General features: G+C 43.1%; 1 long non-coding RNA gene across 3 annotated transcripts in view; it reads right to left on the bottom strand.

Moving 5' to 3' along the window:
• The window catches only part of LOC113456072, a 54,800-nt gene extending 29,888 nt beyond the window's left edge, over positions 1-24,912 (bottom strand). For all 3 annotated transcript variants that reach the window (XR_003376935.1, XR_003376934.1, XR_003376936.1), the window contains exon 1: positions 24,780-24,912. This is a non-coding gene — a long non-coding RNA (uncharacterized LOC113456072). The remainder of the gene's footprint in view (positions 1-24,779) is intronic.
• Between the last annotated feature and the right edge of the window lie 1,173 nt (positions 24,913-26,085).

The raw sequence follows: 26,085 nt of genomic DNA, 5'->3' as shown, positions 1-26,085 counted from the left end.
GACTTTTCACTCTCAGCGCCATCTTTATTTCTCAACTACCTTCTCTGAGGATTTCAAGGTCAGCACTGACACAGATGTAATCGGCTATGACCAGCTCTCCGAGTTGAGGAAGATCAAGCTCTTATGTTAAATCTCACATGAAATAAATTTTAAATTAAAATAAATTTGTTTTTAGCCTTCTACTTCTCTCATTGAACGTTGGGTGGCTCCTTATACCTTTGGAAGGGGAAGACTTTTCTGTAACTTTAAGGGGGTCATTTTCCAAATCATTAGCTTCCTGTCTACTTTTTACTAAAACCTACCTGTGAGCCTGCATTGGCCCTCACAATACCAGCTTTGTTCTCTGGGAGAAAGATACTGAGAGCTAGCAATGCAAACATTGTACTGGGGAGCAATAAGCACGGAATGAGAGAGAGTGGGAATCAGATCACAGTGCAGACCCTACGAGTGTTCCTCTGTCGGTGGAGAAGCTCCAGAGTCAGGGCTCCTCTTAGAAGTTCCCATGTTGGGTGGAAATGACCCAGTGGAGACAGCCTTACTCAGTTATTATTGCCTGTGACCACACAGAGAAAGCAAAGGAATGCACAAACTGAGGGCGGGGACTTATCAGTTCACCAGTGTCATGAGAGCGACTTCTGTTCTTTCATTCTTCCCCTGTTTACTCCCCGCTGTTTATTTATGTGTGTGTATGGGGGGGAGGTCATTTTCCGGCATTTTCTTCCCACCATTCCCCTCTTGTGAAAACACTATGGGAGTCTTGCACAGATGTTTACACACTATATGTGTATTTGTGCTGCACACAACAAGGAATCATTTTTTTTTCATTCCCCAAGAATCAGTTTTTATTCTCTTGGGGACAACATAACTTTCCAATAGAAATGGATGTTCGAGCCGGGCGGTGGTGGCACATGCCTTTAATCCTAGCACTTGGGAGGTAGAGGATGGAGGATCTCTGTGAGTTTGAGGACAGCCTGGTCTACAAAGCAAGTTCCAGGACAGCCAGGGCTGGAAACCCTGTCTTGAAAAACAAACAAACAAAAAGAATGCATGTTCTAGATGAAAAGAAATTAATAGCCAGGTGCAGTGTATAACCTTGAGTTGGCATCTGGATTATTAAAACTGGCCATAAAGGGAATTTACAGCCTTGTGAGACATTTTAATATGGACTGAATATTTTGTTAGGTGTGGTTGTGTTATTTCAACTAAATTTCAACAGAAATTCAAGGAATTTATTTCAGTTTTATAAGTGCATATAGATGTAAAAAACAAAGAAACACTGGGTTAATTAATGTCTTTGTTACTTTCTGTTGCTGTGAAGAGACACCATGATGAAGGCAACTTATGAAAGAAAGTGTTTATTAAGAGCTCATGGCTCCAGAGGCTCGTAGAGGCCATGACCATCATGGCAGGGGGCACGGCAACAAGCAGGGAGGCACGGCTCTGGAGCAAAAAAATTGAAAGCTTACATCTGACCCACAAGCAACAGGCAGAGGAGGAGAGAGAGAGAGAGAGAGAGAGAGGGAGAGAGAGAGAGAGAGAGAGGCAGAGAGAACCTGCCAAGGGTTTTTGAAACCTCCAAGTCCAAGCCCAATGATACCCATCCTTCAACAAGGCCATACTTCCTGATCCCTCCCAAATAGGTCCACCAGCTAGGAACCAAGCATTTAAATATGTGAACCTATGGAGGCCATTCTCATTAAAACTACTACAGTTAGTGAAGACTTATCTCTTTATTAACGATGATTGGGTCACACCATATGGAAGGGATGAGTGGTGGCCTTTGTGGGAGGAGGGCTGGCTTTGGCTCACCTGGAAAGCAGATACAATGCTGATTCTCTTCAGGTGAATGGGAATGTTCTTGAGAACAAATACAAATGTCGAGAAACTTTGAACAGAGAAGGCTCAGAAAGCGTTTCTCTGAAGCCTTTCAGATTTGGGGTGCTTTATTACCTAAGGGGCAAAGACCTGTTTTGTCACCTAGCATCATGAAATACTTATTCTAGTTATGATCAATCATCTTATTTTACCTTACGATGGAAGTTTTCATATGGCAACTGAAAATATCTGGGGTTACATAACTGAGAATTTCCTTTGGGGGATTATATAAGCAAAATATTTCAAGATCTCTGGACTAGGATGATGCATTTCAAGCAAAATAAACCAACCCTTTGCGTGTTGCTCTAGACGCTCTCCTCCCGAGGAGCCTAGAGCTAACTATAGGCACACAGCACACCTGGAAGATCTCAGGGAAAATGACAACCATTAACTTTAGTCAGGAAGAACCAAGTTTATTTCAGCAAATTTTTTTCCCCTTTCTCAGCGGCAGATTCTCACTGTTAAACAGCACGACAGCAGGATGGGACTCTTACATAAAGATGCAGCTGCTTCCTGGGCCTTCTCTCCTGCGATGTTATTATAAACCCCACTCCTTGCTTCGGCAGCTCTCCCACACCTCTTGCTTGCTGAAGGTTAAATGAGAAACCATTCCAAATGTAAAGCATTAGGCTTCATTTTGTTTCTTTTTTTTTCTTTTAATTTTTTAAAGGTTTTCAGACAGTGTTAGATTGAGAAGTCAAATGTGAGGGGGTTATGTTGTGTTTTGTTTTTAGATATGACTAACTATAGTCATGTGGCTTTATGAAAAATGTCTAGACAATTTCACCTAGCACACTTTTAACCCAAATTTCTTCACAGCTGGTATGATATAGTTCTTGCAGATTCCTGGTAAATCTGAGCTTTCCAAGGTCCTTTGTTCTCTCCTCTTCGTGGTCCTAACTAGCTGGCTTGTCTCCTTGTCAGGTCCTGCTGACTGTTCTTACTACTGATGACTCTGATTATCTAGTGTTGGCCTAAGTGTAGGACATTCCAGAGAGAGATGCTCTTGAGTCAGAAGTGAAACCATAACAAGGTCTACTTGCTGTGACCTTGGGAGGTCATTGGAAACTTCTGTCAGGGTTTGCTTGGGCTGTACCCTAAATCCCAGGCTTTTCTCTCTTAACCTAAGGACTATCTTTCCTGCTTTTGCCAAGCAGATTCTTCTTGGGTGTCCATTGTGATGCCAAATTCTCGGTTTTTAAATTAAACCACTGTCCTTTTTAACACACGCAGAAAAGTCTGTCTTATCAGGTAGCTTCCAGCAACACCCCCTTGCTTAAAAGCCTTCAGTGATTCAGTATTGTACCTAACATAAAATGTAAATTCTTGTCCTATATTCTAAGGGCTGACACTCTAGTAGATGGTCCATTTGCTATTGTCCACCCAAGCATTCTGCTTGATTTGCTCTTGGTCAAATGTTCCCACCTTCTGGAATGTTCTAGCTACTTTCTTTCATTTTTCCCTATAAATATTTAAATTTTCTCTTTAAATGTTCCTAAATTACCAGATTTCCATTATTTCTTTGTATTTTTCCTCAACTATCACTACATTTAAATTAATATTGCAACAAATCACCCCTACCCATCCCCGATGTATCCTACCCCATTTGTTTTATTTAATTTATTATTATTATTTAATTTATTTATTATTCCATAGCCCTTACCACTACACATTACTTATCTGTGTCTTGTCCATCTGCCTACCTTCCCACCATAAAAACAAGGATTTATTTTTCTTACAGTGCTGAGGATCAAATCCAGGGCCTTGTACATGCTAGGCAGTTTCTCTGCCAGTGAGCTGTATCCTCAGCCCATGTGTAGGGAGTTTTTCAAGTTCTGTTAATAAGAACCATGGTGCACCTGTGGTTCTTAGAGTGGGCTGTAGTCTATAGTAGCACATAGTAGGTATTTATGCATGAAATAATGAATGATTGAACTCTGAGAAGTATCTCAGGACACTGAAAATATGTCAAGCACTCTCTTGAGCTTTGGAGAACTGGTTATAAATCAAATTCACAATATCTTAAGGGAAAAGGTAAACTAAAGTGAAGTGTTATCAAGCTGAAGTGGAGTAGGGTGAAGGGAAGAGAAACATTGTCCAGCCTCTGCTGCGAGCTGGGTGCCTTCCCTATAGCTAGTATCCATTTAAAATGCACAGCTACATCTAAAGATTCTATTAGTCCTAAGTTTGCAGATAAACAAAGATTGAGACTAAGAAAACTTCTTTTCTCCCAAAAGTTTTATGCAGCAGATGGTTAAAATCAGAAGAGATATAAATCTACTTCATCTGATGTAGAAACCAGTATGCTTTGCAATGTGCTGGGGACCAGATGCATTTGGCTTGACCCAAAGAAGGCTTTGTGGGGTGGATGGTTTGAGTGATTTATGAGACATTGTAAACATAGAAAGAGGGCAAGATAGCCACCCTCTGTATAAAGCTCCCAACCCACACAGCACACAGGGCGCTCTCTCTCGCTCTCTCTCTTTCTCTCTCTCTCTCTCTGACCTCTCATTCAATGAACACATTTATTCAATAAATATGTGTTAAATACCTACTCTTTGCCAAAATATACTTTATACTCTGGTGCTTTAGAAGTGAATAAGACCAAGTCCTTGTTTCCATGGAGCTTTTACTCTATAAATATTTTGTGTGATATTGTGAGAAAACAATATTCTTGGAATAGGGTGATGACCCCAACATATTCTAGCTGAGGCCATGGGGGAGATCTGTTGAGCATGCCTCATCTCAGAAACTGCCCAACTCACCAAAATGTGGTGTCGTTGAGTTCAAATAAGAAAACCCTGCACCATGAAGCACCAGACACTGTAATTTAGTAACTCTAAGACCAGAATGACTTTAGGAAACAACTATTTCCATGCCATTAAAATCTTAATTATTACATGCCATTAATTGTAAGAACTATCTCATCTCAGAGAAGCCAAAATGTGCAAAAAATCATTTTGCATCTTAGAATTGTGAAAATATGGCATAAAAAAAGCTATTCTTATCTTTCCCTGTGGTGTCTAACATATGGTACATGCTCGGAGAGGAACGACTTTAGCAAGATACACTGAGGTAGATGATGTAAGTGAGAATCTGTTTCTTAGAGAACTTTTAATGTTCTTTCTAGCTCTGAATCCCATCTTTTCTGTTTTCCTGGCTAAGTTATTGAGCAGCCATTTTGTCTACTGTAGAATCTGGGAGCTGTGGCTCTATTTTGCCAGGTTGTGTGGTGAGTGGAACCAGCATGCTATCTCAGAGCACTATCTCCGGTCTATCCTGTGTGGGAGGCGCGAACTCTCCTCCTGTTTAACAAGACAGTGTGTTCAAAGAGCCTGGGTCTCCTCTTCAAGCAGCCTCTTCCTGTTGACGATTTACTAAAACCTAGACACTAAAACCTAGGGCCGTAGTTCACCCTTATCAGCTACTTGGGAAACTGAGTCAAGAGGCTTGTGTTTGAGGTCAGCCTGGGCAACCCAGAGAGACCTCTCTCAGGAGACAAGCTGGTATTTAACACCACCGCACATTTGGGTGAGCTGGGCAGTTACTGACCTTTGGCATGGCCATCAGGTCTTCCCTTGTCCTCAACTAGAATACAATGAGGCCATCTCTCTAAAAATAATGTTTTCTTCCAATACCAAACAAAATATTTACAAAAATTCCATGGAAAGAAGAGCTTAAAGTCACATGAATATTGCCCACCACGAACCAGATCTGCCTTCCCTTTCCTTCTCTCTTTTCGTTTCCCTCCCCAACTCAGATCTGTATCTGTGGTTTTCTTACATCAGCTTCCTCCTTTTTGTCTGCTCTTCATCAGTCCTTTCTCCTAAATAGTAGATTGCTCCCCGTCCCCTCAGCATTTTATTCCAAGGATTTGTAGACAGCCAGAGAAGACAAAAACTTCAACAGCCTCATACTTGCAGCCTGCCCTCCTTCTACTTTCTGTCCATTTAGCCCATGTCTATGCACATAGCCACACCTAGATTCAGTCAGCACTCCGTATTATTTTTTGCCTATATTTCAAAGGAAATGCTGAACGTTGATCCTCAATATTCATAGAGATGTTAGTAAGTATATCGTCAACTAGAGTTTGGTATTCGGTTAGACACATTTTATCTTCCTGAGTTAAATTTAAACTTGCACATGCACTTTTAGTGCAGTCATTGGCTCTGGACAAATGGAAACTTCTATATAACACAAATGCTCAGCAAATGAGAACATATTACTATTATATATTATATATAATATTACACATTCCAGTTCTCTTGTATCCATTCTCTTGTCCCAACAACTTCAGTGGCAACTACTCTCCATTCTTTCCCATCACAGGTTAATTTTGGAGTTTTAGCATTTCATGCTGATGCAGTCAGACACTATTCTTTTTCCCATGTCTTCTTTCCCCCAACATCATTTTTAAAAGATTGGTCCATGCTACTATGTCTATCAGATTTGCTTCTTCATGATGCTGAGTAGGAGTCCTCTCAACTGTGTGTGTGACTACTGCTCAGTTTATTTGCCAATCAAAGGTGCTGTGAACACTTCTGCATAAGTCTCCAGAAATACTTTCACAACTCTTGTATTTAGGAATAGAATTGTTGGGTCATATAGTAAATATTTTCTTGGTTTCAAACAAACTTTCAGACATTTCCTCAAAAGTTGTTGCATCACCAACAGCATGGAGAAGTGGGAATAACACATGTTCTCTCCACTTTGGTTGAAGTCAAAGTAATGCACGTTCTTCCCACTTTTGTTGTCAGGACTGGTTTGTGTTTTTCTTTTCTTTTTAAAAGGCCTTCTATTTTAGCCATTTGTAAAACATTGTGGCTTTAATTTGGTTTTCCCTGATGACTAATGACAGTAAGTATCTTCATTTTTAATTGGTGTGTGTCTGTGTGTGCATTATAAGTTCTAGTTTGGTTTCTATTGCTGTGATAAAAACATTGACCAAAACCAACTTGGGGGTGAACAGGTTTGTTTGGCTTCCAGATAGAGTCCGTCATCAAGAGAAATCAAATGTAAGAACTCAAGGAAGTGACTTGGAGGCAAGGACGAAAACAGAGACCATGGAGGAGTGCTGCTTACTGGCTTGCTCAGATAGCTTTGTTAGACACTTCAGGACTGGAGTATGGCATGGCCAGCAGTGAGCTGGGCTCTTCTGCATCAACATTTAATCCAAAATCTGCCTCACAGACATGCCTACAGCTCAGTTTGATGGAGGCCATTACTCTGTTGGGATTCCCTCTTCCCAGGTGAATGCAGTTTGTGTTGAGTGGACAACACTGGCAGTTACATGTGGGCTTTATATGTAGGCTGGGGGCTGACGTCAGCTGTTCTGATCACTTCCCTTATCATCTAAGACAGGGTTTCTCAAAGGACCTGAGGCTGTCACTTGATTAAACTGGTGACCAGTGAGCTGTGGGAATCTGTATGTCTCTGACTTTCCCAGTGCTAGCTCCACATCCCTTAAGTATCTGTTAAGCCTGAATTCTTCATAAATTGTGGGTCATGACCCCACATGGAGTCACGCATTTGAAGATGGGGGCAAAAAGAAATTGGCGACAGTAAAAGATCTCTGAATACTTAACAATCAAAACTTAATTCAAAATGAAACATGTACTGAAGGAGAGCTTTTTCTGTCAGTGCCTACCTGTGTTGTATCACATGCATTTGTTCAGCCATGCTTCAGAATACATAACCTGAACACTTTACATCATGCTTCCTGTCACATAACACAACACCAGTGAACACTCCCTGACACCCCCCCTTCCGCTCACATCCAAACTGTTTTGTTAGGAATTGCAGTGTTTTACTGTATATATGAACTTTTGTTCTCTTTGAGTAACAGAAGTGTGTTTGCTAAAATAAAAAATTTTAATATTCTCTTAACATCACTTCTCAGCATGTAAGTATCAAATTCTTGTGTCACTGGGTCATACTGTATTAGAATGTTAGAATTTTAAAAATTTATTTTTATTTCATGTTTGAGTATTTACCTGCATGTAAGTATGTGTACCATATGCATGCTCGGTGCCTTCAGAGGCTAGAAGAAGGCGTGTGATGCCTGAAACTGGAGTTACAGGCAGGTGTGAGCCTCCATGTGGGTGCTGGGAGCAGAATCAGAATCTTCTGCAGGAGCAGCAGGTACTCTTAACTGCCGAGGTGTCTCTCCGGCCCCAGAATGATTAATCTTTTAAATTGTAGTTTGTGGGCTGAGGAAAGGTCTCGGCTGGTAGAGAACCTTCCAGACAAGTATGGAGATGAGAGTTCAGATCCCCAGCACAAGGTGGGCATGGAGTCGTACCTATAATTCTAGTTCTGGGAGCCCGGGAATAGGAGGTCCTACAGCAAGATGGCTGCTTGTACTAGCCATGCAGTTGAACGCTGGATTCAATTGAGAGAGCTTGCCTCAATGAGTAAAGTAGAAAGCATTTGAAGAAGACTCCCAATGTCAGCTTCAGCTTCCACACGCATATGTGCCCACACACTTCACACTTATGACCATGTAGACACATTCGCACACCATGCACACAAATTGCTATTAAAGTATTTGTCCAATAATAAATCTAGAATGAATGTTAAGTTCATTCAATGATGCCAATAAACAGTATGGAAAGCGAACGGGTGTTGAGGGGCAGGTGCGAAAGAATCTCAGTCAAGCTGGGCTGTGGTGGCGCGCACAGCCTGCTCTACAGAGTGAGCTACACAAAGAGGAACCCTGTCTCAACCCACCACCCCTTCCCCCACAAAAGAGCCTCAGTCACATCACTCTGTACACAGTTTAAGCTCTGCTGTCTCTTTCATTAGCACCTTGCCAAATTTTGGTGGTGGTGCCAGGGATTGAACTCAGGGACTTGCCCATGCTAGAGCTCTACCAATGAGCTACACTTTGATCCCTAAGCAAACCTAGAGGAACAGGAAACAGATCAGGGTTAAGGGTACGCATGACGTGTGCTTCCAAAGAAATAAGAGAAGATGCTGAAATAATTAAATGCTTCTCTATTATAGCTAAGATGATAACAACATAGCTCTGTGTGCTGATCAGAACTCAGAGAGCTGTGTACCACAAGGGTAAATTTGATTATAAGTAAATTATATGTCAATAAGCCTCACTTTAAAAAGTCCTGAATTTCCTCATTGACTTAGAATCAGTCGTTTTAGCTCCTCTCAGTTTCCTTGCTCCATCTTATCTCTTTCAGATTCCTGGGGCATTTCACCTTTTTGATGCTATTTTGAGTGTTTCTTTAGTTCTCCTGTAAATTGTTAGACTGGACGCTTTGTTCTCAGTTTCTCTACTTTGCTGCATATTTTATTTCCCGTTGAATCGACACTCTGTTGAGCCAGCCTCAGCTGTGCCTAACAAACAAAATCTCGGGCTGTTTGGCTGGCTCTTCTGCTGCCAGCAGAGGTCTGCTCCAGGCAGCTAATTATAGCGCGTGAGATAAGAGACAAGCCAATCCAGGGGCCCGTGTCTGGGGTTAGACAGAAGCGCATTAAGATCTAGGTTCTTTCATCTCCGTCAGCAAGGGACTTGGAACAATTTTTATGCTCAAAAATAAACATAACACATGCCCACAGTGGAACTTGTTATAGCTGCTTTTGGTAGCTCCTTTTAAAGTCGGTTCAGCTATTTGAGAATGTATGCTATTCATATGTCCAGAATTTTCTGGGGCAGTCTGGATTTCAAATATTCCATTCTCTAACAGCCTCATAAAATATAGTTAAAATAACCAGGCGGTGGTGGCACACACCTTTAATTCTAGCACCGGGGAGGCAGAGGCAGGTATATCTCTTTGAGTTTGAGGCCAGCCTGGTCTACAGAGTGAGTTCCTGGACAGTCAAGACTACACAGAGAAACCATGTCTTGATAAACCAAATGCGTCTGTGTGTGTGTGTGTGTGTGTGTGTAAGTATACATCTATATATGAACACACACATATAAGCTATATGTATTTATTTATTGTTTACTTATTTTTCCATTCTGCAGTTATTTATTTAGCACCCTCTATGGTGTGTCAGGCTCCCTAGTGGGGCTGTAAAAAAATGTTGAGAAAATTACACCTGAGAAATTAATGTCATTTAGGCTGGAGGATGGGCAGGCTAACAAATGCATTCAGTTGCTTTGGGGAATAATCATGCATGAATAAATACGTCGAACAATAGACTGAGAAAAAGTTTAAAATGTTATCGTCTGTGTGTTTTTCTAACTCTAGTGTTCGGTAGATGTCAATGGACAGCTATCTATAAGAATGCGGAGTACTGACACACACACCCATTATGCATTAGAAATAGTCTCGTGAGTGGCATGATAATACTGCAGTGACTGCTGATAACAGCTGGCATGTGAGCTCTGCCGAACGCCAGGTGGTTTGCTAACTCCCTTGCTAGTGCTCTGGTGACTCACCAGGGTGGGCATTGTTCTTCCCTCTTCAGAGACTGGAAGGAAAGAGGATTCTAGAAGAGATAAGTGAAGAGACGTCGAGACAGAGCAGGTCGGCCCCAAATGGTACCCTCTTCTTCAGGCCACACAGTTCTGCACTGTTGACCTGCTTTCAGCTGTATCAGGTGTGCATTTGTTTAACTCTTTGAAGCCACAGGAAGGCAAAGCGAGAAAGGCAGAAGCGATTAGGATGCAGAGCAACCACTGTAAGCCAACGTCTTGGCTGCAGCCAGAGCAATCAGTTTCGGTTTCCATGGGGCCCTGTCTCTCACTACTTACGGCCATTCTGGGGTCCCCGACTATTTTAGACATAGTAGCCCCTTCCTAACTCTTTGTGAATGTCCTTGCTCTGCAGTTACTCGGCCACACAGGAGTCTTTTTATCCTCTTCTCTTTCTTATTGTACACTCTTGCATTGGAACTTTTGTCAGAGCAGTTAGTTTTGCTTGGAAGTCTCTAAACAGAACTCCTGTTTTCTCCCCTATTCCATTAACTCTATCTCTGAGTCTCCATACACAGTGGTCCCTTCAGAATGTCTGTCCTTGCTGGCCAGCCCTGTTTACACATGTGTACATCTATACCTGCATCGTCTCTTCAAGGAAGTCATCCCCAGCTTGCACTCTATAGCCAGCTAGGTACACTCTGATTCTGCCACAGCATCTCCTTCAGCAATCAGTTCTGGGAGGGCAGGGATCCTGCAGCTTTGCTCACTATTTTCCTAGTCTTTAGCTATCTGGGCGAAGAATAGGCACTGAAAATAATGATTGAGGGCTGGCAAAGCTGGGAACACAGCCATGATGTAGAACCATTTAGTCATTGCAAACAGTGATGATAATGACACATATATTCTTGAGCAGCTGAGCAGCCTTTCCAAGGCCCCGCGAAGAGTAGCTATAACAAGTTCAGCCATGGCTCGGTGATAGAACACCTGCTTAGCACGCGCAAGTCCAGAGGGTCCATCCCTAGCAGTAAAAAGCAAAAGTCTTGTGGAAAACAAACCTCTTAGATTTGTCGTTTCTAATGTCCTCACAAGCTCAGGGCACCTTATTATACGTTCTCCAAGACTCTGAGCCTCTTCTCCTCTCTAGTTCTATGCTTGCAGACTTGGCCATCTGATGTTGAGTCTTTTCCTGGGGATTCTGGGAAGGCAGGGTTTGCATTTACTTTCTTCACTGTGTGAGCTGAGCACAGTGCTCACAAAGCACATGCCTTCAATACCTTGAAGTTGACAAGCAAGTGTGGGATCTGCTGATTTAAAAGGGAGTGACTCAAAAGTCACAGAGTAAAAACGATCAAAAGCTTGTTATCTACAAAGTCAATTTTATATAATTTAACAAACTATCCGATAGAGTATTGACAAGTCTATGCTGAACAAGTCATTACTGCTGTGAACAATACCTAAAGAAGCCCTCTTGTTTGCCCAGATCCCCTTGCTGTAACAATTCTCTGGCCACCAGGGTATATTCAGTTCTAGACAAGGGCTGATTTTTTGCAGAGTTAAGTTACCAGAGGCCTCTCTGACAGGATTTTTCAATGTAATTACAGGCATCTTTTGAATGAGTACAATTTTTTTCATAAGATAGGCACAAGGAAGAGACTTTAGAGGTTTGTCCTAACTTAAGGCTACTATCTGGCTCTGCTTGGATTTCTCTCTGTCATTGGTTGGGACTGTTAGAGTAGCCCTGCATTTCTCGAGGCTCCAATGAAGGGGAAGATGCACTGGGTGGCATATTCAGTTTGGTTCAGTGCTTTGGACACATGTCTATGTGTCAGGTCATTGTTGTTCTGATATCAGAATTGCTCCCTGAGACTATCTCTGTGGTTTACATGGGAGATCATTTGAACTGTGACCCCAGATGGTGGCTGATATAAAGAATGCTTCTGTTTCATATGCTTTGGAGTTATCAGTATGGGATTGTGGGTCCTGGCTTCTCTATACCCTGTGTTTTTCATGGAAATGACTTTTGGACAACCCCTCACCCCTACAACTCCCAGGAGACATCAGCTTCTGGTTACCTGTGCCTTCCAGGTACCCTCTGCAACACTGTCCTGTACTGCTTGAAATCATTCCAGTCAACACTGGGCCACATGTACAACTGTAATCCAACAGGCTCGCAACATAACTGAAAACTCTCAACGGCTTAGTGATATTTAGCTGCTGTTACTGTTATGTGATACAATGTATTACTGGGGAATCTGTGGCCGTACTGGTGCAGACAAACCCACTGTGTTTCCAGTTGTATAAAAGCAAACGGATACAATTACATAAAACACATAGTAGTGTGAGTGTGTGTGTGTGTGTGTGTGTGTGCATGTGCATGTATGTGTGCATCTGCACATTCACATATATGTAGAGGCCACAGAATAATTTCAGGTCTCATTCCTCTGATGATTTATTTGAGACAGTCCTGGAGATCAGTGTTGGCCTGGAGACCATCAGTGAAGCTAGGCCAGCTAGCCAGTGAGCTAAACGGATATGCCCATTCTATCTCCTCAGTGTTAGCATTAGGAGCACACTCCATTGCCCTGTCTATTTTTTTTTTTTTTTTGGATTTTCGAGACAGGGTTTTTCCGTAGCTTTTTGGTTCCAGTCCTGGAACTAGCTCTTGTAGACCAGGCTGGCCTCGAACTCACAGAGATCTGCCTGCCTCTGCCTCCCGAGTGCTGGAATTAAAGGCGTGCTCCACCACCACCTGGCTTGCCCTGTCTATTTTACATAGATTTTGGGGGGTTTAACTCAGGTGCTTATGCTCTAAAAGCAAGTACTTTACCAAATGAATGATATCTCCAAATCCAGCTAGCAGTCCTTGATAACAAAAATAAACAACCATGCTGTTGGTTTATGGGTTTGTGACACCTTTTCATTATTCTAGAGTAGATCCTTTCTAGTTGTAAATAAGGAGCTGGAGAGATGACTCAGCAGGACCTGTTGCAGAGGGTCTGGGCTTGATTCTGGGCACCCACATGGTGGCTAAGAGGCATCTGTAACTCCAATTCCAAGAGATCCAATGTGCTTTGCTAGCCTTTGCAGGCACTGTATGCACACACATGCAGATGCACATGAAGATTAAACACTTGCACACATAAAATTAAAAGAAATAAATAAAACTAATGTGAAACATCCTTGGGTGTGTCTTTCAGAAGGAAGCCACTATTGCCATTGGAGATGACAGCTGTATCTGCCATTGTCCCCAGAGACATTCCAGTGGAACAGGATGCAGAGACAACTATTTACCCTGTGCTGAAGGAATGATGATACATGATCTTTGTTTGTTTGGGGTTTTGTCTTTGTTTGTTTTTGTTTATTGATGCAGGGTCTCACTAAGAGGCCCAGGCTGGCTAGACACGAACGATCCTTTTGTCTTGGCCTCCTGAATAGGTTTCCCAATTGTACAGAAGGTTTTTTTTTTTTTTTTAACAAAAGTATCTTAAAAAATAAAAAAATAAAAGCTTAGAAAAGAACATGTAGACTATATCTTTTAGGTGTGTAGTGGGCCATCCCACCCAGTTTTGTGCGTGTGTTATTTTTCAGTGGACTACCACCACATTTCCTAGTCCCACGTCTAGCCTTGTCCCAGTTTTCCTCCAAACTGAAACTTTCCTTCGTGCAGGAGAGAGGGCAGCTTGTTAGTCTCAGGCAGTTGGCAAGGAGGAGCTGGTTCAGCTGGTAAACAATTGAAGACCAGAGTTCAACCCCCAGAACCCTTGTAAAAGGGGTGAGTGTGCTGGCTGTGCTTATAATATCGGCTTTGTGAACACACACATGGAGGGTACCCAGGGCTCGCTAGTCAGCCAGCCTAGTCTACTTGGTGAGTTTCAAGCCAGTGGGAACCCTTGTCCCAAAAGTAGGGTGGATAGTTCCTGATGAATGGCACTCAAGGTGGTACTTTTGCCTTTACATGCATGTACACACACATGCCCCCACCCCAACCCCCACACCTGCGCACATGAAGTCTCAGGAAGAAAACAAAACTCACAGGACTTGGTGAGCTTCTGAGCATTCCAGGACTTGCCAACTCCCGGTACTGGTTATACAAGCAGTAGCAGTTGCTATGGACAGGAGGACTCTGACCTGCTGAGCTGGGGGATTCCTTCAGGGGGAAACAGGCACTTTCACGAGTTCTCACACATTCTGGGGTGGGTATTTTGGTGATGAAGATGCCTTGGAGTCACCTATGCTTCTCTAAGCAGCCCAGTAAATTTACTAAGCCAGCCTTGGATGGGATTATCCTTACTCTGTCATCAGTGCCCTATCTGGAGTGTAGATGTCTCTCCAGGAGAAGTCACGCAGTCCCTAAGTCTCTTCTCAACCCAGCAGCCAGGGAAACCCTATGAAAATGCAAGTCAGGTTGTGCTACTGCTCAAGTCAACCTCGATCCCCAGTCTCTTGCTCTCAGACTTCATGCGGCCCCCACTTTCAGTTGGCTGCAGCCAGATTCACTACTCTACACACACGCACACGCACACGCACACGCACACGCACACGCACACACACAGAGCTTACTCCTGCCTCAGGATCTTGGTGCAAACTGTTCCCTTTCCTGGAAGGCTGTCCCCTAATGCCCACCTGCTGCTACTTACTTTTCTTTTTTTCTTTTTTCTTTCCCTAGTTTCTTTCCTTCCTAAAATAATGATGTGCTCATTTATCCTTATTGTCTATCTTTTCCTATGAACATATAAGCACCAGGGCAAGGGTTTTCTTTGCTTACAGCTGTGTCTTTTCCTTCGAGGGCAATACCTGACAGACAGCAGGAATACATAAAATAGTTTCTCAGAGAACAGCTACTGGGGGACCTAGAGAGATGGCTCAGTGGTTAAGATGGCTCGTTGCTCTACCAGAGGACTGCAGTTGAGTTCCCAGCACTCACGTGGTGGTTAACAGCTACCTGTAACTCCATTAAAAGAGATCTAACACCCTCTTCTGGCCTTCATGGGCACCGGGCATGCATGTAGTACACATGTATACATTCAGTCAAACTACTTATACACATAAAATAAATACACATAAAAATAAACAATATACCTAAAAAAACCAATGAAGTAGACACTTGTATTTTGCTTTTCATTGCTGGGCCAAACACTCGACAAAAGAAACTTAAGGAAATAAGTCTTTATTCTGGGGCAAAGATTAATAATACAGCCTAGCAGAGAAGCTAAGTCATAGCAACACGGCCTTGAGGCATCTGGTGGCACTGTGCCCACAGTCAGGAAGCAGGCGGAGAGGAAGCTGGTGCTTGGTTTACTTTCTCTTTTTATTCAGTCTGGGATCCCAGACCACAGACAGCGCCACCCACATTCAGGGGAGGTCTTCCCTCCTCAGTTTAACCTTTCTGGAAACATCTTCATAGACACACGTGCAGGTGGGCTTCTGTGGTGATCCACCATCCAGTCCAGTTGAGAGTGAGGACTGACATCACACTGCTGTCAGTAAGTTATATGACGATGCTCAAACTTACAGGTGTAAAATCCCCTTCCCCAACTGCATGGCTAAGGGAGAGGGCAATGTTGAGTGGAACACATCTGTTACACAGGATTGTGCTCACAAGAGTCTCTTTGTAATATGGGCTTTCTCTTGCCACGAGCTGCTGGGCTCAGTGTAAGGAGATCATTCCTCAATACCTGCTTTTCTTCATGGCTAACTAGACCACTAGACCTTCAAATGGCCTTCCCGAGTTCCTGAGTTCTTGTTGGCAGACAGGGGTAGAGAACACACTCATGATGTATGTGCCCCTCAAGGCCATCGAGTGAAACGTAAGAATGTGAACTTGTTGAAGCTAGCCCGGGGCATCTGGTGTGGAGAGAGGCTGCCTGCTCAGACCACAGTTGCCGTCAGTGGGTCAAGCCTGAATGTGAGTCCCAGCAAGGCAGTGCTCCTAAAAATATTGAGAATCTAATTTAAGGGTAAGGGTAGACTGTTTGATACTCTCATGGTAGATATCATGGTAGAATGGGTCAGAAGTTTTAGGATTGATGACATTATCTAATAATAAATTATATATGGGCACACATCATCAATGCTGAGTCTCTGAAGGCCTTACTCTAGATCTGATAATATTAATTGTTAGACAGTAGATTATTTTTTTCCATCAAAAGTTGTGTGTCTGTCTGTGTGTATGGGTATGTGTACCTATATGAGTGTATTTGTGTATACTTGTGTGTGTATGTGTGTAGATGTCATGTCTCTGTGTGTATCTGTATCTCTGTGTGCGCCTGTATGTTTGTGTGCACACCTCTCTGTATATGTCCCTGTGTCTTCCATTAGGTGATGAGAAGTAAATGGGGGAAGAAAGGCTCTGTACAATTCCTTAAGGAAGGGTAGTGGTGTTTTAAGCAAGGTTGGTCTGGCCTTGAACATTTAACTCTGGAGATGAAAGCTGAAGGAACTGTTAATCCTGTCTTAATGTCTACTCTGATAGCACCTTTGGAAACTATATCCATCCTTCCCCTTGTGCTCGGCTGTCATTCTCTAGGAATTATTGATCACCTCTCCTGAGCTACAGATATTCTGTTTATCACATTGCATCAGGATCAATTTGTTCACTATATTGTGGTACTAGGGATTAAATTGAGGACCTTGCATGTACTCAGCAAGTGATCTACCACCAAGCGTATCCCCAGCCCAAGGCACTCACTTGTGATTGCCTTTGAAGTCTAGAGTGCCTAGAGGTACCTGGCTTATTCATTACGGTGTCCTGTTTTTCTCTGTGTGTATCAAAGTACTGGAGACCCACTGCAGCCTCCACTACTGCATTTAAAAGGCATTTTAAATCAGATTCTGAGAGTCACTAGTGTTTCTAAGGAAAAGATGTTCAGTGGTGATTTCTTCATGAAAATGACAAGTGCCTCATCCTCTCCGTAAACCAGGCCATCGAAGCACTTCCTGTTAGAACTTCATTGTCGCACTGTCTGGGTAAAGCTACTTAGTACTTAAAGTGGCAGGAAGAGGAGGCACTGATGCTGAACTTAACATTTCCTTCCCCAACTCCCCAAGAGGCAAAAGAGACAATAACTCACCTTGAGACTGTGTGGGCTACCCAGCCCATCACTTCACTGTGTTTCAGTTCCTAATTTTGTAGAAGTCATGAGTTATTATGTAAGACCTATGCTCTAAATTGAGTTTTTGGTCCTATCAGCCGATACTTCTGCCTTCTCCTTCTCTGCAGAGCAGGTCATGCCTGGTTCCTGAAACAGACCTACACACACCCAGCCCCATGAGCTGCAGTCCTACAGCATGTCTGCCCTTTTGCTATGACTGTAACTCTCCCCCTACTGCTGCCTTACGGCATCTGCCTCTGTGTTCTCCTGCTGCATCCTTTATCCTGTGGCTCGAGCCTGCTCGCATGAGTTTTTGAAATGGGTTTTATCTCTATAAAAGTAGTAGGCGATGAGTTTAGAGCATTACATATGCCAAGGTGCTATTTATATGTTTTATTTTAAACTGACTGTGCTGACCTCTTGTCTGCTCATTCTCTATTTCACTCCACCTTCTGTTCTTAGGAACTTTGTTTTCAGAGGCCAAAGGGATACAGAGGACACTGTAGATGGGGGCATGGAAGAATGAAGATAGGTGGGTTTGTGCTCGTGTGTACGTGTGCATGCGTGTGTGCGTGTGTATGTGTGTGTGTGTATGCGTGAATGTATGCATTGCATAATACAGCATATTTGCGGAGGTCAGAGGAAAACAGCTTGCTGGAATTGGTCTTCTCTTCTATAGTATGTGTTCCTGGCTTGAGCTTAGGTCCTCGGGCTTGGTAGCAAGTGCCTTAACCTACCAAGCCATCTTGCTGACCAGAAGCTGGGTTTTGTCTTCCTTTCTCCCTGCTTCATATGGTTCCTACAGCATTTTGACCACATCTCCACCCCTGGCCAGATAGCCCTTTCCTCTATGTTCCAGCTGTATGTTATAAGCACTGCCGTCACTGTGGGTCTCAGCACTCCTAAAACTGTGACCTTATGTTGTGGTGACCCCAACCATAAATTATTTTTGTTACTACTTTATAGCTGTCATTTCCTATTGTTATGAATCACAATGTAAATATCTGACAGGATTGTTCAATCGTCAAAGGGGCCATGGCTATGGGTTGGAAACTACTGCTTAGATGGTGCTAGGCCCCAAGTTTATAGATCCTAGAAGCCTGTTTCTCCCCTCTAGCCCTCCAGTTACAGTAGTTTCTGCCATTTCAGTTAGCACTTTTGTCTTCCATTACCTGTTTTCAATTCCTCCTACAGCAACTAGAAAGGTTTCTGTGACCTCTTACTCTTGGATTATATTATTCTGGACTTATATATCATCACATATATGCATGGGAAAACAAACATGTGACTATGTGAGCATACGTCTTTGCAGATATACATGTATACACACATATACATGACAATATAGTTAAAGAACCTTCAACATAAACAGTTAAGAGCAGCTTTAGGAAAACTGAGAAAAGAAATAAGACTAGGTTGCTAGGAAGTTGTAAAGGAGTCCTAGCCTTAAAAACATAGCTTCTGGGCTGGAGAGATGGCTCAGTGGTTAAGTGCATGGCCTACTTTTTCGTAGGACCCAGGTTTGATTAGAAGTACTTACAAGGCAGTTCACAACTATGTGTATCTCCAGTCCTAGGGGATGTGATGCTCTTTTCTGGCCTCCAAGAGCACAGCACACATAGGGTGGACATATATGTGTCTTAGGGTTACAACTATTGTGATAAAACACCATGATCAAAGCAACTTGGAATGGAAAGGGTTTATTCAATTACACTTCCACATCACAGTTTATCATTAAAGGAAATTGGGAACTCAATCAGGGCAAGAACCTGGAGTGAGGGGCTGAGGCAGAGGACATGGAAGAATGCTATTTACTGGCTTGCTCCTCATGGCATGCTCAGTCTACTTTCTTATAAAACTCAGTACCCCCATCCCAGGGATGATACCACCCACAATAGGCTGGGCCCTCTCCCATATATCACTAAGAAAATGCCCTTTAGGTTTGCCTACAGTTAGATCTTAGGGAGGCATTTTCTCAATGAGACCATCCTGATGACTCTAGCTTGTGTTAAGTTGACCTAAAACTAACCAATACAACTGACCCCTTGGCAACATGACACTCAAACACACAGTTTTCCAGTCAGAACCTTTCCTTTCTCAGTTATCTCCATGATGGCACATTAATATTAATATCACAATATAAAACATAAATAACCGTAAAAGTCCCACAGTCCTTACAAATTCAAACATACTAAAACCCCAGACTCTTTTAAAAATATCTAATCTCTTTAAACATTATAAAATCTATTTTAAAAGTTCAAAGTCTTTCAGCTGCAAGCTCCTATAAAAATCAAAATTAAATACAATGCCTTCTAACTTCAACCAGGGCATGGTAACAATCTGAACAAAGCAAAACCAAACTCCTACAGTGTAAATAACTCAGTGTCTAACGCCTGGGATTCACTCGTGATTGTCTGGGCTCCTCCAGAGGGCCTGGGTCACTCTGCTGGCTCCCCTTTCTGCAGCACACACAGCTTGCCTTCTAGGGTGTGGTAGGCTGCTCTTGGTGGTCACCCCATGGTACTGGCATCTCCCAAATGCTGCGGTCTTCTGCTGCAACGGGACTGCTCTTTCCCCAATAGCCTTTCCTAGGCTCTCTTCACGGTGCCAGGCCTCAGCTGCTCTGCATGGTTCTCTCCATCCCAGGCCTTCAAACGCTGCCAGGGCTGCACCTTCACCAGTGGCCTCTCAGCAGAGGCTCAGCTTCTCTCCCTGATCTTCATGGCCCTCAAGACAATACCCCATGGGGGACTCCTAAATTACCAAGTTCAGCTGCCAGCACAAGGTACAACCTTGGCCATGTCTGGAACAGAGCTTCCGTGTGCTGACTCTCAGGAAACACTTTCCAGGAGAGTTCACCTCAATGATGTTGGTCTCCTCTTAATCACTTCTAATGTCTCAGTTCCAGCCGACTGGCGTCGACTGTCTCAGCAAAGCCAAGGTGTTCACTGCTGTGGTTGTGGTATCTTGTGACTCACACCTGATTTTTCAGCTCCGGCAAACCAGAACCACAGACTCTTAATTCAAAATAACAAATGGCCCCAATAGAGTCTCTCAATGTCCCTCCCTCTTCTGCATTGCCTTCAACATTCTCATCTTCCAAGTGCACCAAGCACTAATCATTCGATGGCGTTTCTAGCGTAAAGTTTTAAAGTCCTTCAACAGTCTCCCTACAAAAAGCATGGCCAGGTCTGTCATAGCAACACCTCACTATTCTGGTTCCATCTTATCTTAGATGTTTTTTTTTCTTTTTTTCTAGCTGTGTTGAAACACCAGGATCAAAGGATCAAATAAACTTGGGAAGGAAAGGGCTTATTTGGCTTACACTTCCATATCACATCACACCATCAAAGGAAGTCAGAGCAGGAACCCAAGTAGGACAGGAACCTGGATCCAGGAGCTGATGCAGAGGCCATGGAGGGGTGCTACTTACTGGTTTGCGCCTCATGCCTTTCTCAGCCTGCTTTCTTATAGAACTCAGAACCACCAGACCAGGGATGGCACCAACCATAATGGGCTGCCCCCCATCAATCACAAAAGAAATTGTCCCTCAGGCTTGCCTACAGTTGGAACTTAGGGAGGCATTTTCTCAACCTGAAAGTCCCTTCTCTCTGATGATGCTAGCTTGTATAAAGTTGACATAAAAGTAGTGTATAAATATATATATATATATATATATATATATATATATATATATATATGCAAGCAACACACAACACACACACTTAAAATAAATAAAAATTAAAATAGCTTTATTGGGCATACTTAACATTTCTACAATCATAACTTTTATGTGTGCATGTGTGTGACTTGAATTTTTACAGTGAGCACTTATTCACATATTGCTTATACAATATTAAAAATAAAGTTAACGATATTAAGAGCAGAAGTGGAGAACACATTAAGTGTATTAGCCTAAACTGTAAGCCATGTAGGGAAAGAGAATAACAATCATTCACTCATTCAGCAAATTTTACTATTTATTGTGTGACCAGAAACTGTGGTGGTCCTCACCCTGACTATCCATTAGTGACCACCACAGGCATGATCTGTGCCCATATTATCTGCAGTGATTAAACATCTGGGATGCTGATGTTTCCTAATCATAAGTGAATAGTCCCTATTGCCCATAGTATTGAGAAATTAGGGCAATGAGAGAGCTAGCCTAGTAAAGTAAGGCTCCCCTGATGAAGTAATGTATTAACTGAATCCTGTTTCCCTTCCTTATTACCTCAGGGAAATGGAGAGCCAGAAGGGGTAGTCCAAATCAGGGATTGCTTTCCTGGTTCCTCCTCTCACCTCTTCTTTAGCTACTTTAAAAGAAATAGATTGCTACAATGTTTCAGGAAGCCCATGATAAGATGCCAGCTTACTAGAAGCAGGTAGAGATTCTGCAAGAATCTTCTAGTAACTTATGTGTTCTAACCACACATTCCACCACTGGGCTGCATCTCCAGCCCCAGCGTTGTGGGTCTTACATTAACTCACAAAACTGGTCAGTGGAACACTCAGAAGGTAAGGCTCTCAAGGGATCAACAGAGACTAAGGGCTTCAGGCCTAGCTCAGTGGTAGAACATTTCCCTAGCAAGCTTAAGGCCCTGGATTTAATCCTTAGCACAACAAAATAAGATCAACATCAAAGCCAGAGCCAAACAAAAGCAAAACCCATTGGTACAAGGATGCCAATGTCAATCAATCCCTCATCCTTTGACAAAGACAACTGATACCCCTATCCCAATGCAGAGCCATCTGCACTCTGGGCAAGTGTTGTAACCCTGAGATACACCCCAAGCTTTGTTTCCCATTCTGAAGCAGCAAAGATAAAAATGTGAGAATATCCTCCATCTTCTACTCATCTGTCTGCTCGTATGCATTCCTTGGAAGGGGGGGGGGGCGTGAGTTGGAATTTGTTCTCCAAAAGCTACCTATGGGTAAGTTACTGTCTTCCTAAGCTTTGTATTTTTCTTCATTCATTTTCCTCTCCAATTTTCCAATTCATAGGCATTTTGGTGATGGCTATCATCTTATTTTTATTGTAACTTGCCAGTCTATTTTATTGTCAGCCACAATTTTCCCATACAATTAGGTTACTTGCAAAGCAGCTCTTTAATCGCAATTATAGTTTAGATACAGCATGTCTGACCAGTCTCTCCAGACTATATGAAAGAAGGTTGCATTTGCCTTTGATGTCCAAGTTACAAAAGTAACGACAGGTTTTTCCGCTTGACCTCTCGCTGTTTCTGTGCATTGTCAATAAGGTGTGTCATCCTCACTTAAAACCAGCTGCTGTGAGTGTAGCAACGTACCCAGTCCTTCCTCTCCGGCTCTGGCTCCTCCATGTCTGCACCCTGCAGGGACACTGAAAAACTCTCAGCGCTGCCTCTGCCCGCTCTGAAAGGAGCACTGTGAGAGCCAAGGGCTCAGCCTCAGTACGCCCAAGCCTGCCAAGCAGGCCAGCCCTGGGGTTGTGAGAACAGAATAGGGATTTATCTGTGCATGGTGGAAACAGAAGATCCGAAGCAGTGATGCTTGGGACTGGGTATCTACAAGGTTTCTTGCCAGTCAATCCCCTACCTTCTAGTCTCACTCAGGAAATAGTCGGAAGGATACAGAACTCAGTGGGAGGATCATCCACACCCTCCGTCAAGCCTTCTTTGGGCTCCTAGCCATCTAGCAACTATGCTTGGCTCTACTCTTTAACTCATAAGATTTCTCAGCCACGTCAACAGATTCACAGAGATAGGCTTGCATCTGTAGCAGTGGTATGATCGTGTTACAGGTGCCAATGTGAATGAGCTATGATTATGTTTAGTTGGCCAAAATAGATCTTTGTGTAGTGCTTAGCCACTCAAATTCAGGGGGGATGTTCAGTTTTACAGGGATTATAAGGAGAAATGTCCCACCTCACAGTGACTTCCTCTGAGGCTACAGACATCATAGTTTACAGGAAGCGTGTGGTGAGAATCTGTTGCTGTCGGAACCTATCACGAGTTCTTCCTAGCTCCGGTAGCAGGCAGGGGTGTGTAACTGAGGTTTAAGGGCACAACTTTGTGGTCTAGCAGTGTTCTTGCTGGTGCGAGGTTTTGCCTCAGAACAGTTTCTGCTGTTTCGCCGGGGCGGGGTGTGATGTGGGGCTCACGACATTGACATTTCTTCTTCTCACACTTGCTGCTTCCTTCCTGCCCGAGATTTGGCCGATTTTGGTTTTTTTTTTTTTTTAAAAAATTTAACAACACATTCTCTTCAGAAGCTGGAATAAAATTGATTTTTAGTGAGTGCTTAGGTGGGTACCATTTAACCCACACTTACTGTGGACTCACTCGGCTTCATACAGAGCAGAAACCCTACTTGAGGAAACAGAGTCAGGCTGGATGATTTGCTCAGAGACACAACAGGCAGCCCACAGTCTCTCCAGACTCCAGGGTCTTTGCTCTGACCCACTGCACTGGTTCTCCACCTCCATGCATGAAAGACCCCGGGCTGCTTCCACTTGACCCATCAGATTGTGCTTGGTGCACATTCACTTCCTGATAGCAAAGCTGGTAAGTTGATACAAAAGTGGCTTCATTAACTCGCAAGAATTCTAAAGGCAGTCTTACTGAGTTAGAACGTTCACATTCTCTGAATGGAAAGCTGGGTTAAAAATGCTCTAAATCCTTCAAAAAGCAATACAATCTTTTTCTTTTTTTAATTACCAATGACTACATTTATAACCACTAAGGTTAAATATAGAAATACGTTTTGTAGGAAACTGCCAAACTGTCTTTCAAAGTGTCTGCTCTGGTTTCCTCTCCCAGCAGTCACAGCCGCGAATGAGCTGAGCGGTCCTGCTACTTGGTAGCTCTTGCTGTCACTGGGGTTCTGAGTTTCGGCTGTCCTAAGAGACACACAGTGGTACCTCATTGTTTTCGTTTGCATCTCCCCGATGAGTATGATGTGGAACATCTTTTGTGTGCTTATTTGCATCTGAATGTCTCTTCTCTGGTGAGTTCTTCCAGTCTTGGGCCTATTTTTCAAGCACTTCTTCACTTCTTTGCTTTCAGACTTTTTTTTTTTAATTTCTCTCTCTCTTTTTTTTCTTTCCCTTGTGGGTGTGAGATTGACCTCAGGGCCTCCTGCGTGTCAGGTAAGTACTCTACCACTGAGCTACATCCCCAACCCTTGCTTTTTTCTTGTTTTATTTTAAGAATTTAAGTACAGAAACTTAGAAATAGAGGAGCAAGTTTTTAACTACATTAAGATAGACAGAACATTTTTAAAAGATATATTGTAGAAATTAAAATTTAGTTTTCCAATTTGACATTGACTAATAATAATAAAGAATTGTTCATTGTAGGGAAAAAATTTAGGACATGACAAATTTCTACAGAAGGTTTAGGATCTGACTAGGGCTGGGATGTCGGCCTGATGGCGCTAATGTGTCTGAAACTCACCCTAGGTGGTGGGGAGCCAGCAGGGCAGGATGGTTGAGAATTCAGGTGTTGGGGTTCAGCCTTAGTGCTGGAGTTTATCAGCTGGATGACGTTGGGCAGATTGTTTAGCCTTTCTGGCTTTCGGTGTTCCAATCTGGAAGGAGTAGAAAGATTCCTTACTGTGATGAACTGAATGTGGCCCCCGCCCCCGCACACACACGCACACATTTATCTCCTGGAGCCCTAACCCTTAGAGTGGCTGTGTTTGGATGTGGTACTTAGAAGTAATGTACTAAGTAGGAATGGCCTGATCCCTAGGATTGCTTAGAGAAGGGGACAGTGACCTCTCCCTGAGGAGCACAAAGCTTGGACTACATGAACCCACAGTGAAAATGTGGGCATCTGATGCCCATCCCTTTGACTACCTTAGTTTTGAACTTCCTGTATCCAGAATTGTGAGAAAGCAGGCTGTTGTTGAAGTCACCTATTGTGTGGCATTTTGGTACCAGCCTAGTAGGACTGCTGAATCTATATTGCTGTGGGTGTGTTTTAAATGTCCCCTAAAGGCTCATGTGTGGGAAAGTTCCCATCATGGGGTGAAACTCTGAAAGGAGCACTCCAGTGGCAGATCACCGACGGCATGACCGTGGAGAGAACACTGAGCCCCTTTCTTCCTCCCTCCCTCCCCTCTTCCTCTTCTTTCTCTTCTTCCTCCTCTTTCTTTTTCTCCCTCACTCTCCCCCATTTTCCCCTTTTCTCCCCCCTTTCCTGGACACCATGGGTGAACGAGCAGCTTTGCTGTAACTAGGCTCCTCCCACGTGACATTCTGCTTTAGTCTAAGACAGCGGTTCTCAACCTGTGAGTCGAGACCCCTCTGAAGGTTGCATGTCAGATATCCTGCACATCAGATATTTACATTACAACTCATAACAGTAGCAAAATTACAGTTATGAAGAAGCAATGAAATAATTTTATGGTTGGGGTCACCACAACATGAGGAACTGTATTAAAGGGTCATAGCATTAGGAAGGTTGAGAACCACTACTCTTAGACCAAAACCAACAGAGCAAGCCAACCACAGACTAGTACACCTCTAAAAACTGGGCCAAAATAAACTCTCTCATTTTAAATATATTTTCTCTGATATTTTGTCACAGTCATTGAAATCTCTCCCTCTTGTTCTCTCTCTCTCTCTCTCTCTCTCTCTCTCTCTCTCTCTCTCTCTCTCTCTCTCTGACTCCCTCTGTCCCTCTTCCTCTGTCTTAATATATCTATCTATCTATCTATCTATCTATCTATCTATCTATCTATCTATCTATCATCTAT

The sequence above is a fragment of the Microtus ochrogaster genome, chromosome 5, assembly GCF_000317375.1.
Source record: "Microtus ochrogaster isolate Prairie Vole_2 chromosome 5, MicOch1.0, whole genome shotgun sequence".
NCBI lineage: Eukaryota > Metazoa > Chordata > Mammalia > Rodentia > Cricetidae > Microtus > Microtus ochrogaster.
The sequence above is the reverse complement of the archived record's forward strand: the minus strand, read 5'-3'. Positions and strand labels throughout refer to the sequence as shown.